At 46.1% G+C, this 13,005-nt stretch overlaps 1 pseudogene across 1 annotated transcript in view; it reads left to right on the top strand.

Moving 5' to 3' along the window:
* The window catches only part of LOC311113344 (VPS10 domain-containing receptor SorCS3-like), a 304,152-nt pseudogene that overhangs the window by 241,653 nt on the left and 49,494 nt on the right, over window positions 1–13,005 (top strand). The window contains exon 3 of the transcript in view: window positions 8,534–8,570. The product of the transcript in view is annotated as a VPS10 domain-containing receptor SorCS3-like (transcript). The remainder of the gene's footprint in view (window positions 1–8,533; window positions 8,571–13,005) is intronic.

Below are 13,005 nucleotides of genomic sequence, written 5' to 3'. Positions count from 1 at the left end.
AAAGCAAATGATAATGTTAAACCTATTTTTAACCGAACATATTGGACTTGAAGTGTTTTATCTATACCTAGTGCTAATTTACAATTGGAAAAGGAAACAGGGGAGGGCCTAAATGTAATTTGGGAGCCTATATGTTGACATGAATGGTCTGAGCTATAATGATGATGGCGGTTTAAAGCTATAGTACAGTATGTCGGCCTATCTAGAGTGTCACGCTTTATTGCCCCCGGGTACGCTCTTCCCTTGCATTATCCTGCCATGACTCAAGTCCACTGTCACTTTACTTCCTGTCTTGTGATAAGTAGACTGATATGTTCTCTATCTCTCTTTTGTTTCTCTTGTTTTATGTTCTTCTTCACAGTTGTACGCCTCCCTGGACTTTGGGCGAAAATGGCAGCTGGTTCATGAGCATGTGAACAGGTTCTACTGGTGAGTCATACGCTTGTCTTCTTTCTTTCTTCTCATCATCCTTCACTTCCTCTCGTCCTGTCTGTTGTCCTTCTCTTTTCCTTAGTTTCCTCAGACTCTCATCACAAACTGTTTTGGAGCATCACTAGCAGTGTGTGGAACGTGTTGTTTGCTTTCTGCAATGCAAGAGTCTGTGAAGGATAATGATAATACGTTTCAACAAGGTATTTGAATGACTGAAATTCTGTGTACCATTCTGCTAATTTCCACTGTTGATATGATTGGACTGAGATCTACATCCACAGTGTCACAATTTCACATTCTGCCTCTCACATGTCACATTCTGGCTCATTTCTCAGATGCAGTAAACTGATATCATGGCAATTGCACGTATCTAAACAATAATACATTTTTCATTGGGGGTTATCCAAGTGCCCTTCCTAACTCAGTTCCCAGAGAGGAAGGAATCCGCTCAGGGATTTCACCATGACGCCAAAGATGATTTAAAAATAGTTACAGTATGGAGTTTAATGGTTGTGACAGGCGATAACTGAGGATGGATCAACAACATTGTAGTTACTCCACAATACGAACATAAATGACAGAGTAATAAGAAGGAAGGATATTGTAAGGTCTACACATGCATTTCACTATAAGCTTGTATTCGGCGCATGTGACAAATACAATTTCATTTCATTTTGATTTGATTTGAAGCCTGTACAGAATAAAAATATTCCAAAACATGCATCTTGTTTGCAATAAGGCACTAACTTAATGCTGTAAAAAATGTGGCAAAGAAATGAACTTTCTGTCCTGAATGCAAAGTGTTATGTTTGGTGCAAATCCAACAGAACACATCACTGAGTACCACTCATATTTTCAAGCATTGTGGTGGCTGCATCATGTTATGGGTATGCTTGTCATCGGCAAGGAGGGGGGGGGGGGGGATAGAAAGAAACGGAATAGAGCTAAGAACAGGCTAAAAATCCTAGAGGAAAACGTGGTTCAGTCTGCTTTTCAACAGTCAATGGGAGACAAATTCACCTTTCAGCACAAAAATTACCTAAAATACAAGGCCAAATATACACTGGAGTTGCTTACCAAGACGACAGTGAATGTTCCTAAGTGGCCTAGTTACAGTTTTGATGGCTTGAAAGTATATGGCAAGACTTGAAAATCACTGTCTAGCAATGATCAACAACCAACTTGACAGAGCTTGAAGAATTTTTTTAAGAATAATGGGCAAATATTGTACAATCCAGGTGTGCAAATCTCTTCGAGACTTACCCAGAAAGACTCACAGCTGTAATCTCTGCCAAAGGCGATTCGAACAGGTATTGACTCAGGGGGTTGAATACTTATCTAATCAAGATATATTAGGGTTTTATTTTCCATATATATTTATATATATATTTTTTTTTTTGCATTTTTCTTCCACTTTGACTTTGACCTTACAGAGTCTTTTTTGTATATTGTTAACTAAAAATTACAATTAAATCCATTTTAATCCCACTTTGCAACACAACAAAATGTGGAAAAAGTCCAGGGGTGTGAATACTTTCTGAAGGCACTATACATAAAATAGGAAGATACAGTATAATATGTTGTGCCCGGTGGCATGAGTAATAGAGCACCCAGGACTTGGTGGCCTCTCATCTAATCACGCCCCCCCCAACGGCCAACGGCAGTGGCCCTCCCCATTCTCAGGAAGTGCACACTCATCACAAATGTAGCTCTTTATTTATTCTGCGTCATTGCTTTCCTTCCTAGAGATGTAGGGGATGCTGTGTGTGTGTGTGTGTGTGTCGAGCTACCGCCAGCTATATCCACATTAACTTGCATAAATCCGGGGTCTACTTTTCATCACATATCCTAAACGATTTGCTCGATTCATCCTCGATCCAACCCCTGCAAGGACTTTAAACTCTGGCCCTCAGTATTAGTACCCCGGGCCCCTCAAGCCATGCTTACAAACAATGAGTTGATCAGTCTAACACCATCAGGAATGACATGCATCACACTATAGGAACGCCATATCTGTCCAAGGTAATCCGCTATACCCAATAAAATTATATAATACGTTGATACACAGTACAGTGACTCTAACTTGAATTATATGGCACAGCCTTGCCGGTGTACAGTGCCTGACAAAATAAATACCATATTTAGGTTGCTGCATATTTACTATTTTGTGACAGATACCACTTCTTGGTAGAATAACAAACCCACAGCGTCTGTTTGTTGCTGTGGGTGATGCTAAGGGTAATGTGAGATTTTGTGACAGATATCTGGGGAGAACTTCCTCATATGGAAAGGCGTTCCTATTTTATTGTCATCATTGTTGAGACACACACACACACACACACACACACACACACACACACACACGCACGCACAGCAGAGAAAGGCCCCCACATTTGCAGTCCAATTATCAGCCCTTGAACGATAGAAGAGAGTGAGAGTCTGTCAAGGAATAAATTCCACCCTGGGTTTAGAGCATCGTGTCCCAGGGGAGTGTCATGACTGTCCACGAGAATCCAAATAGGTCAGATCAGGATTGCAATCAATAACTTCAATCAGACCTCCTCTCACCTGTAGAGGGGGGTTAACAGCTCACACACTGTTGTAAATCAACAAAGAAGGCCAGGCTCTCCCTTTCAAGATCCCCCAAAGGAATGTCTTTGTTCAACATACTTTTTTCCGCTGAAACTTTAACACTTTAACGTAGAATGTGGTGAATGGTCGGAGGCGATCTATTGGACACTAACGTCATTTGGTTTGTTATTTTGGGATGTCATAGAAATGTTATAAAGGAAATACTGTAACTTGGAAAGTATACCTACTACATGTACGAAGTTTCCATCCTATACGTTGTGCATATAATATGAAAAATGATTAAAGTGTTTTTGTTAAGAGAGGGATGTGATTTGAGAACTTATATGAGATAATAGTTTTTCATAACTTGGCACAGTTAGTAGTCATTGCCCAAAGTGAGGTCAGAAAGCGTGTCAGCCTGACGGAACCGCCCCCTTTCGAGCAGAGTGTGTAAAAGACAGGTTACGAATTAACACATTAGACCAGAAAACGTGAATGCGGCAGCTACACGTTTAAAATGGTTGGAACTTTGAATCTCAACACGAGGTGGAGAGAATAAACTCCCCTCCCGAACAATTACTGGTACGGCTGATTAGCTGTCCTAAGTAAGGTATCTTCGAAAGTGAATTTAAGTAGGCCCATTCTATTACTCTGCTCAGGCCATCCTGTTTGTTATGCCCATTACCCCACTGGGAATCATCGTTACGGCTGGCTAGCCTATTTTCAAAGAAGCATCTTCAAGAGCGAATGGAAGGAAAATCAACTCTGTAGTTCTGTTCAGGACTACACGACAAGTCATCGGAGACCGGACAACTGCGAAGAAGAGAACAACAGTAGAAGACTTGTTGGAACCTGTTTGGACAATTAGAGCCTTACAAGTGTGCCGCGAGAAGGCCCAACTCCCTTTCCAGGGCGGCCCGGTTCACCGAGAGATCCCTGGCAAACTAAGACATTTCACGTAAATACATTCATGATTTCATACTCAAAGCGGGCGGCGGTTCGTATGCCAAGTATGTAATCACTGTAGGTGAGAGTAGTTTCTGAATGTATCAAGGTTAAGTGTCTCTGCTAGGGACCGGTTTTCTCCAGTCAATAACCGGTGCAGAGTGTGTATTTTTATCCTGTGTTCCCATTTAATTAGCTAGTAAATAAATAATTTAACCAATTTGTTTAGTACTGAATCATAATTAAGGCTCTGGTTTTTGCAGATGCAAGGAGGTTACGATGTTCAGAATGATGATATGATACGAGGTTATGATTAATAAGTTGATTGTTTATAGATGTGATAGGAAAATACCTTTTAGAGTTTAATTTGGGAGATGGTAACTCTTTAAAGAACTGATCTCATGGTGCCCCAATGTAGCGGGTGATGATGGACGGAGTCAGACGCAGAAGAGGAAATCACGGAATAAATGGTTTAATCAATAAACAGAGGTACGCAGCAATGCGTAATACACACCAGTGCGGACAAGCGGCACACTGGGGAAAATAAGGCACACGGGTGAATAACCCAGCGATACACAATACAAACGAGCTCCAACGAGCTATAATCTCCTCTACAATAAACAATCACACACAAAGACAAGGGGGCAGAGGGAACACTTATACAGGTACTGATGAGGGGATATGAACCAGGTGTGTGTAATAAACAAGACAAAACAAATGGAATGATGAGATGAGGAGCGGCAGTGGCTAGAAGGCCGGTGACGACGAACGCCGAAGCCTGCCCGAACAAGGAGAGGAGGCAGGTTCGGAGGAAGTCGTGACACCCAGATACTGATGAGTTAATTGTTACATGATTAATTTAGTCGGGTAAGTAGAGATAACAGTCTTCAGATTAATGTTAAAGTCACTTCACGGCAGGAGTGACAGTGGATTACCCCACTGATAAATGTAGTGCATGATACTTCATTAATATGGCCTTTCCCTCTCATCCCTCTCACCCTGGGAGCGTCAACTCCATAACTCGCCACGGCAACGCCACCCAAGGTCCTCCATAGATGAAATTGTGAGATTGTTTATGATAGCTATCTGCTGCTGCTGTTGTTAGAGCCCCGGAATCAGAGACAGTTTAGTTTTCTGTACACAGAGAATGATCATAGTTGATCATGTTGAATAGTGACAAACCTACAACTTTACATACTATAGGTATGAAACGATCACCATTATAGAATGGAAATCACAGCATACTGGTCAAATGACAAAGTTACTGGACATATACACAGTAAGTATACTGTCACAAATTTAAGACTATCTCCTCTATTGCATGTCTATTACAAAAGTGCCCTCAAGTTCAATTCAAACAGACATATAGCCTCGGTTTCCAGGCATCCTCACGTTCCCAGGAATAGGATGCATGATCCACAGCTGGGTGAATCCAGATATCCAGTAATCTCTATCTCCTCATCTTGCAGGTATACAGTATGTAACATGCTGGGCTCTAACGTGCTCAGAGCCCAACAGAAACTACCCCTTCCCTGGATACATCGACATCAGCTCACTGGTGGTCCAAGATGACTATATGTTTATTCAGGTAAGGCTCTGTCTGAGGAGAATATATTTACATTTACATTTACATCATTTAGCAGACGCTCTTATCCAGAGCAAATTGTACCATATTGTATGTAGACCATGATGCATTGCATAGGATGCGCATCGTTAGTGTCACGAACGTCTTCCAAATGAGTAGACCAAAGCGCAGCGCGTTGAGTGAACATGACTTTATTAATTCAAAGTCTGGAACAAAACAACAAAACAAGAACGATTCGTGAAGTCCTCTGCAATACTGACAGAACATGGAACAAAAACCCACAACACCCAAAGGAAAACATACAGATAAATATGGCTCCCAATCAGAGATAACGAGCCGACAGCTGACACTCGTTACCTCCGATTGGGAGTCACATGACTACACAAGAACTAACCAAAACCACACACACCCAAATGAACACACCCTATTCCCAACCTAACCAAAACAAACCCCAACAACACGAATACACCCTGGCTCAAATACAAGTCCCGGAGCCAGAGTGTGACAGTACCCCCCCCTAAAGGCGCGGACTGCGACCGCGCCTCAACTAGGGCTAACCAAGGGAGGGCTGGGTGGGCATACCTCTTCGGCGGTGGTTCTGGCTCTGGTCGTGGTCCCCACCCCACCATAGTCACTACCCGCTTCCGTAGCCTCCTCCAACTGACCACCCTCCAACTTAACCCCACCGGATTAAGGGGCAGCACCGGACTAAGAGGCAGCACCGGACTAAGGGGCAGCACCAGGATAAGGGGCAGCACCAGACTAAGGGGCAGCACCGGACTAAGGGGCAGCAACGGACTGAATGGCAGATCCTGGCTGGCTGGCTCTGGCGGATCCTGGCTGGCTGGCGGACCCCGGCTGGACGGCTCTGGCGGATCCTGGCTGGACGGCTCATGGCTGGCTGACGGATCTGGCTGCTCATGGCTGGCTGACGGATCTGGCTGCTCATGGCTGGCTGACGGATCTGGCTGCTCATGGCTGGCTGACGGATCTGGCTGCTCATGGCTGGCTGACGGATCTGGCTGCTCATGGCAGGCTGACGGATCTGGCTGCTCATGGCTGGCTGACGGATCTGGCTGCTCATGGCAGGCTGACGGATCTGGCTGATCCTGTCTGGCGGAAGGCTCTGGCTGATCCTGTCTGGCGGAAGGCTCTGGCTGATCCTGTCTGGCGGAAGGCTCTGGCTGATCCTGTCTGGCGGAAGGCTCTGGCTGATCCTGTCTGGCGGAAGGCTCTGGCTGATCCTGTCTGGCGGAAGGCTCTGGCTGCTCCTGTCTGGCGGAAGGCTCTAGCGGCTCCTGTCTGGCGGAAGGCTTTAGCGGCTCCGGTCTGGCAGACGGCTCTGAAGGCTCGTGGCAGACGGGCGGCTTTGCAGGCTCAGTACAGACGGGCAGTTCATGCAGCGCTTGGCAGACGGACAGTTCAGACGGCGTTGGGCAGACAGGCAGTTCAGGCGCCTTTGGGCAGACGGGCAGTTCAAGCGCCGTTGGGCAGACGGGCAGTTCAGGCGCCGTTGGGCAGACGGGCAGTTCAGGCGCCGTTGGGCAGACGGCAGACTCTGGCCGGCCGAGACGCACTATAGGCCTGGTGCGTGGTGCCGGAACTGGTGGTCCCGGGCTGAGGACACGCATCTCAGGGCTAGTGCGGGGAGCAGCAACAGGCCGGACCGGGCTGGCGACGCACACCGTAGACTTGGTGCGGGTGGCAGGAACAGGCCGGGTCGGGCTGGCGACGCGCACCGTAGACTTCGTGCGGGTGGCAGGAACAGGCCGGACCGGGCTGGCGACGCGCACCGTAGACTTGGTGCGGGTGGCAGGAACAGGCCGGACCGGGCTGGCGACGCGCACCGCAGACTTGGTGCGGGTGGCAGGAACAGGCCGGACCGGGCTGGCGACGCGCACCGTAGACTTGGTGCGGGTGGCAGGAACAGGCCGGACCGGGCTGGCGACGCGCACCGTAGACTTGGTGCGGGTGGCAGGAACAGGCCGGACCGGGCTGTGGAGACGGATAGGAGGCCTGGAGTGAACAGCGGCCACCACCCGTCCTGGCTGAATGCCTAGCCTCACACACTCTGTGTGAGGCATCCGCACAGGACGTACAGGGCGGTGTACCCCTGGCCTGGTGGCCTCCTGGATACTCCCCCTTTTCTCCTCCGTCAGCCCCGTCGTCCATGCCGTGTGCCCCCCCCTAAAAAACTTCTGGGGTTGACTCACGACCGTCCGACGACGACCCTGATCACGCCGTAGCTCCTCTCTACGGCGCGCCTCCACCGTCTCACTCCATGGCCGGCGATCCATCCCGGCCAGGATTTCCTCCCAGGTCCAGGACCCCTGCCCGTCCAGGATCTGCTCCCACGTCCAGGCTGCCTGCTCCTGGACACGCTGCTTGGTCTTAGGGGGTGGGTTTTTCTGTCACGAACGTCTTCCAAATGAGTAGACCAAAGCGCAGCGCGTTGAGCGAACATGACTTTATTAATTCAAAGTCTGGAACAAAACAACAAAACAAGAACGATTCGTGAAGTCCTCTGCAATACTGACAGAACATGGAACAAAAACCCACAACACCCAAAGGAAAACATACAGATAAATATGGCTCCCAATCAGAGATAACGAGCCGACAGCTGACACTCGTTACCTCCGATTGGGAGTCACATGACTACACAAGAACTAACCAAAACCACACACACCCAAATGAACACACCCTATTCCCAACCTAACCAAAACAAACCCCAACAACACGAATACACCCTGGCTCAAATACAAGTCCCGGAGCCAGAGTGTGACAGTTAGCCTTGAATTATATGGGCATGTGTTATGTGTTACGCGCAACTTGGTTTGACTAGGACTGGGAGGGGATTTGCATGCTTTATAGCACCACATGCAACAACTAGTTGATCCTCAGTTGTGACGAAATGGTATGATAGAGCAATTGAACTGTAGTTCATAAAAAATATAAATAATTATGATTCATTCTTGTGTTGACACATTGTATTAACGGCAGATGCCAGGTGGTTGATGACGTGGCAGGTGGCAGGATGGTAGGCACAGCTTGTCCCATGAATTAATCATAAAAATTGAGGATTAGCTGATTACTGCGAAACAAACAAAGAGAACCTTGAACTACTTATTGATCAGCTTTTTGATATCCTCATAAAATAATCAGATGCATCAAAGCGAACAAGAGAAGACCTTTCTTCGAGCTCTGCGAGCGAAACTGAAGGGAAGCCGCCGTCTAAAATTCCAAATTTAACATTGGAGGGGGACGTTTTTATAACTATGTCTCCAGAAGATAGAGCATTGCTTACAAGCATGAGCGAGCAGTTGAAAAAGCTGGATCTATTGCCTGGGCTACTGGGGGAGGTTGAGGCCTTAAAAACAGGAATGGATTACAGTAATAAAATGATGGAAGAAATACAAGAAGTGTTAGTGAAGGGTGGCAGTATTGAATTATGTTTTCATGGGACAAATATTTCCCTCTGGCCTACGCCAATTGGCCGCCAAGGGATTGCCTTAGGACGCAAAGGTACGTCATGAGTCAGGGAGATGGTCTGATTGTCTTAGTGACAACAGACCTAGATATGGGAGGAGGTTTTAGTGGGTGGAATATTAGGACAATTGGAGGTTTACAAAGTTGCAGCTACAGTATGCTTAACAGTTCAAATATTATGGTACAGCTATATGGACACTTAATCATCATGGTGCTTTTTAATGGTAAGTTTACAAACATTGGTTGTGGTAAGTATAATTCAAACGTGGGTATCATTATGGTAAGTGGGGAAATAAGTAAAGCCAGTTACAATTGTAATGGCTTAGCAGATCATTAAAAAAGAAGATAAATTTTTACCTGGCTAAAAGAGAAAGAATATAATATCTATTGTTTACAGGAAACTCACTCTACAAATACAGATGAGGTTGGGTGGAAAAAGGACTGGGATAAATATATTTTTGTCATGGGCAAAGAAACTCAAAAGGGGTGTTTATACTAATTAATAAAAATGTTGATCCGATTTTGCAAACTGTGGAAACAGATCCTCAAGGAAGATGGATTATTTAAATATGCTATTGGACCAAAAACAGATCTGGCAAATTAATCTATGTGGGCCAAATGATGATGATCCACACTTCTTCTAAAATATATATAATAATCTATTGAGCTCACAAGCAACAAATTAATCTATTATTATGGTGGGAGATTATAATACGGTTTTCCATCCAAATCTACCTCAATGGATCGAAAAAGTCTACAAACTTTTACCCTTTACCACTTAAAGAGATCACGAATATCATGGGTACATTAGAACTAGTGGATATATGGAGGCTGAAAAACCCTGACCTAGTGAGATATACATGGAGGAGGCTTAGTCAAGCTAGCCGTCTTGATTACTTCCTGGTCTCATTCTTGCTGGCATCAAAACTAAAATAATTATTAATAGGAGACCGAATGCGATCGGACCACCATCTAATTGGCCTCCATATAACTCTTACGGAATGTCCACGTGGACGGGGATATTGGACATTTAATCAAAGCCTATTTGATGACAACTTGTTCTTAACTAAGATAAAATAATTAATAATTTACTTTTTTTCTGCACAACATAGGTACAGCAGATCCCCTTATTGTATGGGACACTTTTAAATGTACTTTTAGAGGCCATTCAATACAATACTCATCATTTAAACAAAAGCAGTTTAGGTCAAAAGAGATTAGACTAATAAAGGAAATAGAGGAAATAACAGTGCAGGGAGATGGTAATGGAAACTGTACTATAGAGGCACAAAATAGGTTAGAGGAAAAACAAAAATAATTGGAGGTACTTATACAAAAACGACCAAGTGAAATGTATTACAAAAATAAAAAGATTTGGATGGAAAATTGTGAAAAATTTACATTTTGTTTTTGAATCTTCAACATAGAAATGCTACCAAAAAGAATTTACAGAAACTCGTTACAAATGATGGAGTCATCCATGTGTCACGATCGTTTACGGCGAGAAGGACCAAGGCGCAGCGTGATATGCATTCATATTTATTAACGACTAAACATACGACAAAACAACAAACGAAACGTGAAGTCCAAGGTAGCATACAAACAACATACCTTACACGACAGAAGATCCCACCAATCCTGGATCAAGCAGCGTGATGAGGAGAGAGGATGGACTTGGGAGGAGATGAGCGAGAGGCTGGCAAGAAGGAGGGAGGCCCTGATCACGGTGGAGAGACAATCCCCCCCAAAAAATTTGGGGGGGCACACGCCTTGGACGACGAGGCAGCAGGAGGCCGCGATAGGGCGGTTCCGCCGATTAGCAGAGGAGGCCACCAGATTAGGGGGGCCATTGGTTCAGAGGGAGCAGAAGGAAAGTGTAGAGGCACGGCGAGAGGAGCTGGTTAGGCAGCAGAAGGAGCGGGGGTTAATGAAGGAACCCAGTCCCGCTCCTCGCACCAATCAAGTGGTGCGTGTCGCCAGTCCGGTCCGGCCCGTTCCTGCTTCCCGCACTAAGCCAGTGGTGTGTGTTCCCAGTACGGTTCGGCCCGTTCCTGCTCCTCGCATCAAGCCAGTGGTGCGCGTCGCCAGCCCGGTCCGTCCTGTTCCTGTCCCTCGCACCAAGTCAGTGGTGCACGTCGCCAGCCCGGCCCGGCCTGTTCCTGCCCCTCGCACCAAGCCAGTGGTGCACGTCGCCAGCCCGGTCCGACCTGTTCCTGTCCCTCGCACCAAGTAGTGGTGCGCGTCGCCAGCCCGGTCCGTCCTGTTCCTGTCCCTCGCACCAAGTCAGTGGTGCGCGTCGCCAGCCCAGCCCGGCCTGTTCCTGCCCCTCGCACCAAGCCAGTGGTGCACGTCGCCAGCCCGGTCCGACCTGTTCCTGTCCCTCGCACCAAGTCAGTGGTGCGCGTCGCCAGCCCGGCCCGGCCTGTTCCTGCCCCTCGCACCAAGCCAGTTGCTCCACTCCGGAGCCAGAGCAATCCGCTCCACCGGGGTCCAGTCCAGCTCCGGTCAGCGGCTCCACTCCGGAGCCAGAGCAGTCCGCTCCACCGGTGCCCGATCCAGCTCCGGTCAGCGGCTCCACTCTGGAGCCAGAGCAGTTCGATCCACCGTCGTCGGGTCCAGCTCCAGTCAGCGGTTCCAGACCAGACCAGGGGCGCAACAGGGAGGCGGATAATAGGTGGTGGTCACGCCCGGAGCCGGATCCGCCTCCGAGGCGGAATGCCCACCCGGCCCCTACCCTGTTATGTTTAGGTTGAGCGGTCGGAGTCCGCACATTTGTGGGGGGGGGGGGGGGGGGGGGGGGGGGGGGTACTGTCACGCCCTGGCTCTGGGGACTCTTAAATGTTGAGCCAGGGTGTGTAGTTTCTGTGTTGTGTTTATTTCTATGGTGAATATCTATTATGTGTAGATCTATGTTGGCCGGTTTGGTTCCCAATCAGAGGCAGCTGTAGCTCGTTGTCTCTGATTGGGGACCATACTTAGGCAGCCTTTTGGCACCAGTCAGTTGTGGGATCTTGTTCCGTATAGGTATGTTGTTTGTATGCTACCTTGGACTTCACGTTTCGTTTGTTGTTTTGTCGTGTGTTTAGTCGTTAATAAACATGAATGCATATCACGCTGCGCCTTGGTCCTTCTCGTCCGTAAACGATCGTGACACCATGATTCACCAAATCATATTTTGAAAGAGGAAGCAAAATATTTTAAGCATATGTTTTCTTTTCAGTCTCCTCCATTTTCTCTGAATGAATTTAACTGCAAGGATTTCTTTCCTAATAATAATAATAATAATAATAATAATAATAATAATGTAAAATTAACAAATTTACAGAAAGACCTGTGTGAAGGCCAACTTACAGAAGAGGAACTTTTTGAGGCAATTAAATATTTTCAGTCTGGAAAAAACACCATGGCTTGATGGTATACCAGTAGGGGTATATCAGACCTTTTTTATGTACTCAAATATCCATTATTAGCATGTTTTAATTACTCCTATAAGTAAAGGTACAAAAGGTCTGATTTCATTACTACTAAAACAGGACCCAGGTGGTAAGTATAAAGATCCAGTCCATTTAAAAAAACTGGAGGCCTCTTACACTTCAACGTTGTGATGCCAAAATCCTGGTGAAATGCATAGCACATAGAATAGAAAAGGTTTAACCAGATATTGGTCATCCTGATCAGACAGGTTTTTTTTTACATGGACGATATATTAGAGATAATATACGACAATTACTTGAAACAATTCAACATTATGAAACATCAAAGATACCAGGCCTGGTCTTCATAGCAGATTTTGAAAAGGCGTTTGATAAAGTACGACTAGAATTTATATATAAATGCCTGGATTACTTTAATTTCAGTGAATCTATTATACAATGGGTTAAAGTTATGTACAGCAACCCCAGATTTAAAATAGTAAATAATGGTTACTTCTCGGAAAGTATTGAGATTTTAAGAGGAGTAAAAAAAGGCTGTCCGTTGTCTCCATA

The sequence above is a fragment of the Coregonus lavaretus genome (genome assembly GCF_964263955.1).
Source record: "Coregonus lavaretus genome assembly, chromosome: 40".
Taxonomy (NCBI): domain Eukaryota; kingdom Metazoa; phylum Chordata; class Actinopteri; order Salmoniformes; family Salmonidae; genus Coregonus; species Coregonus lavaretus.
Note: the sequence above shows the minus strand (reverse complement) of the source record. Positions and strands in the feature narration are given on the sequence as shown.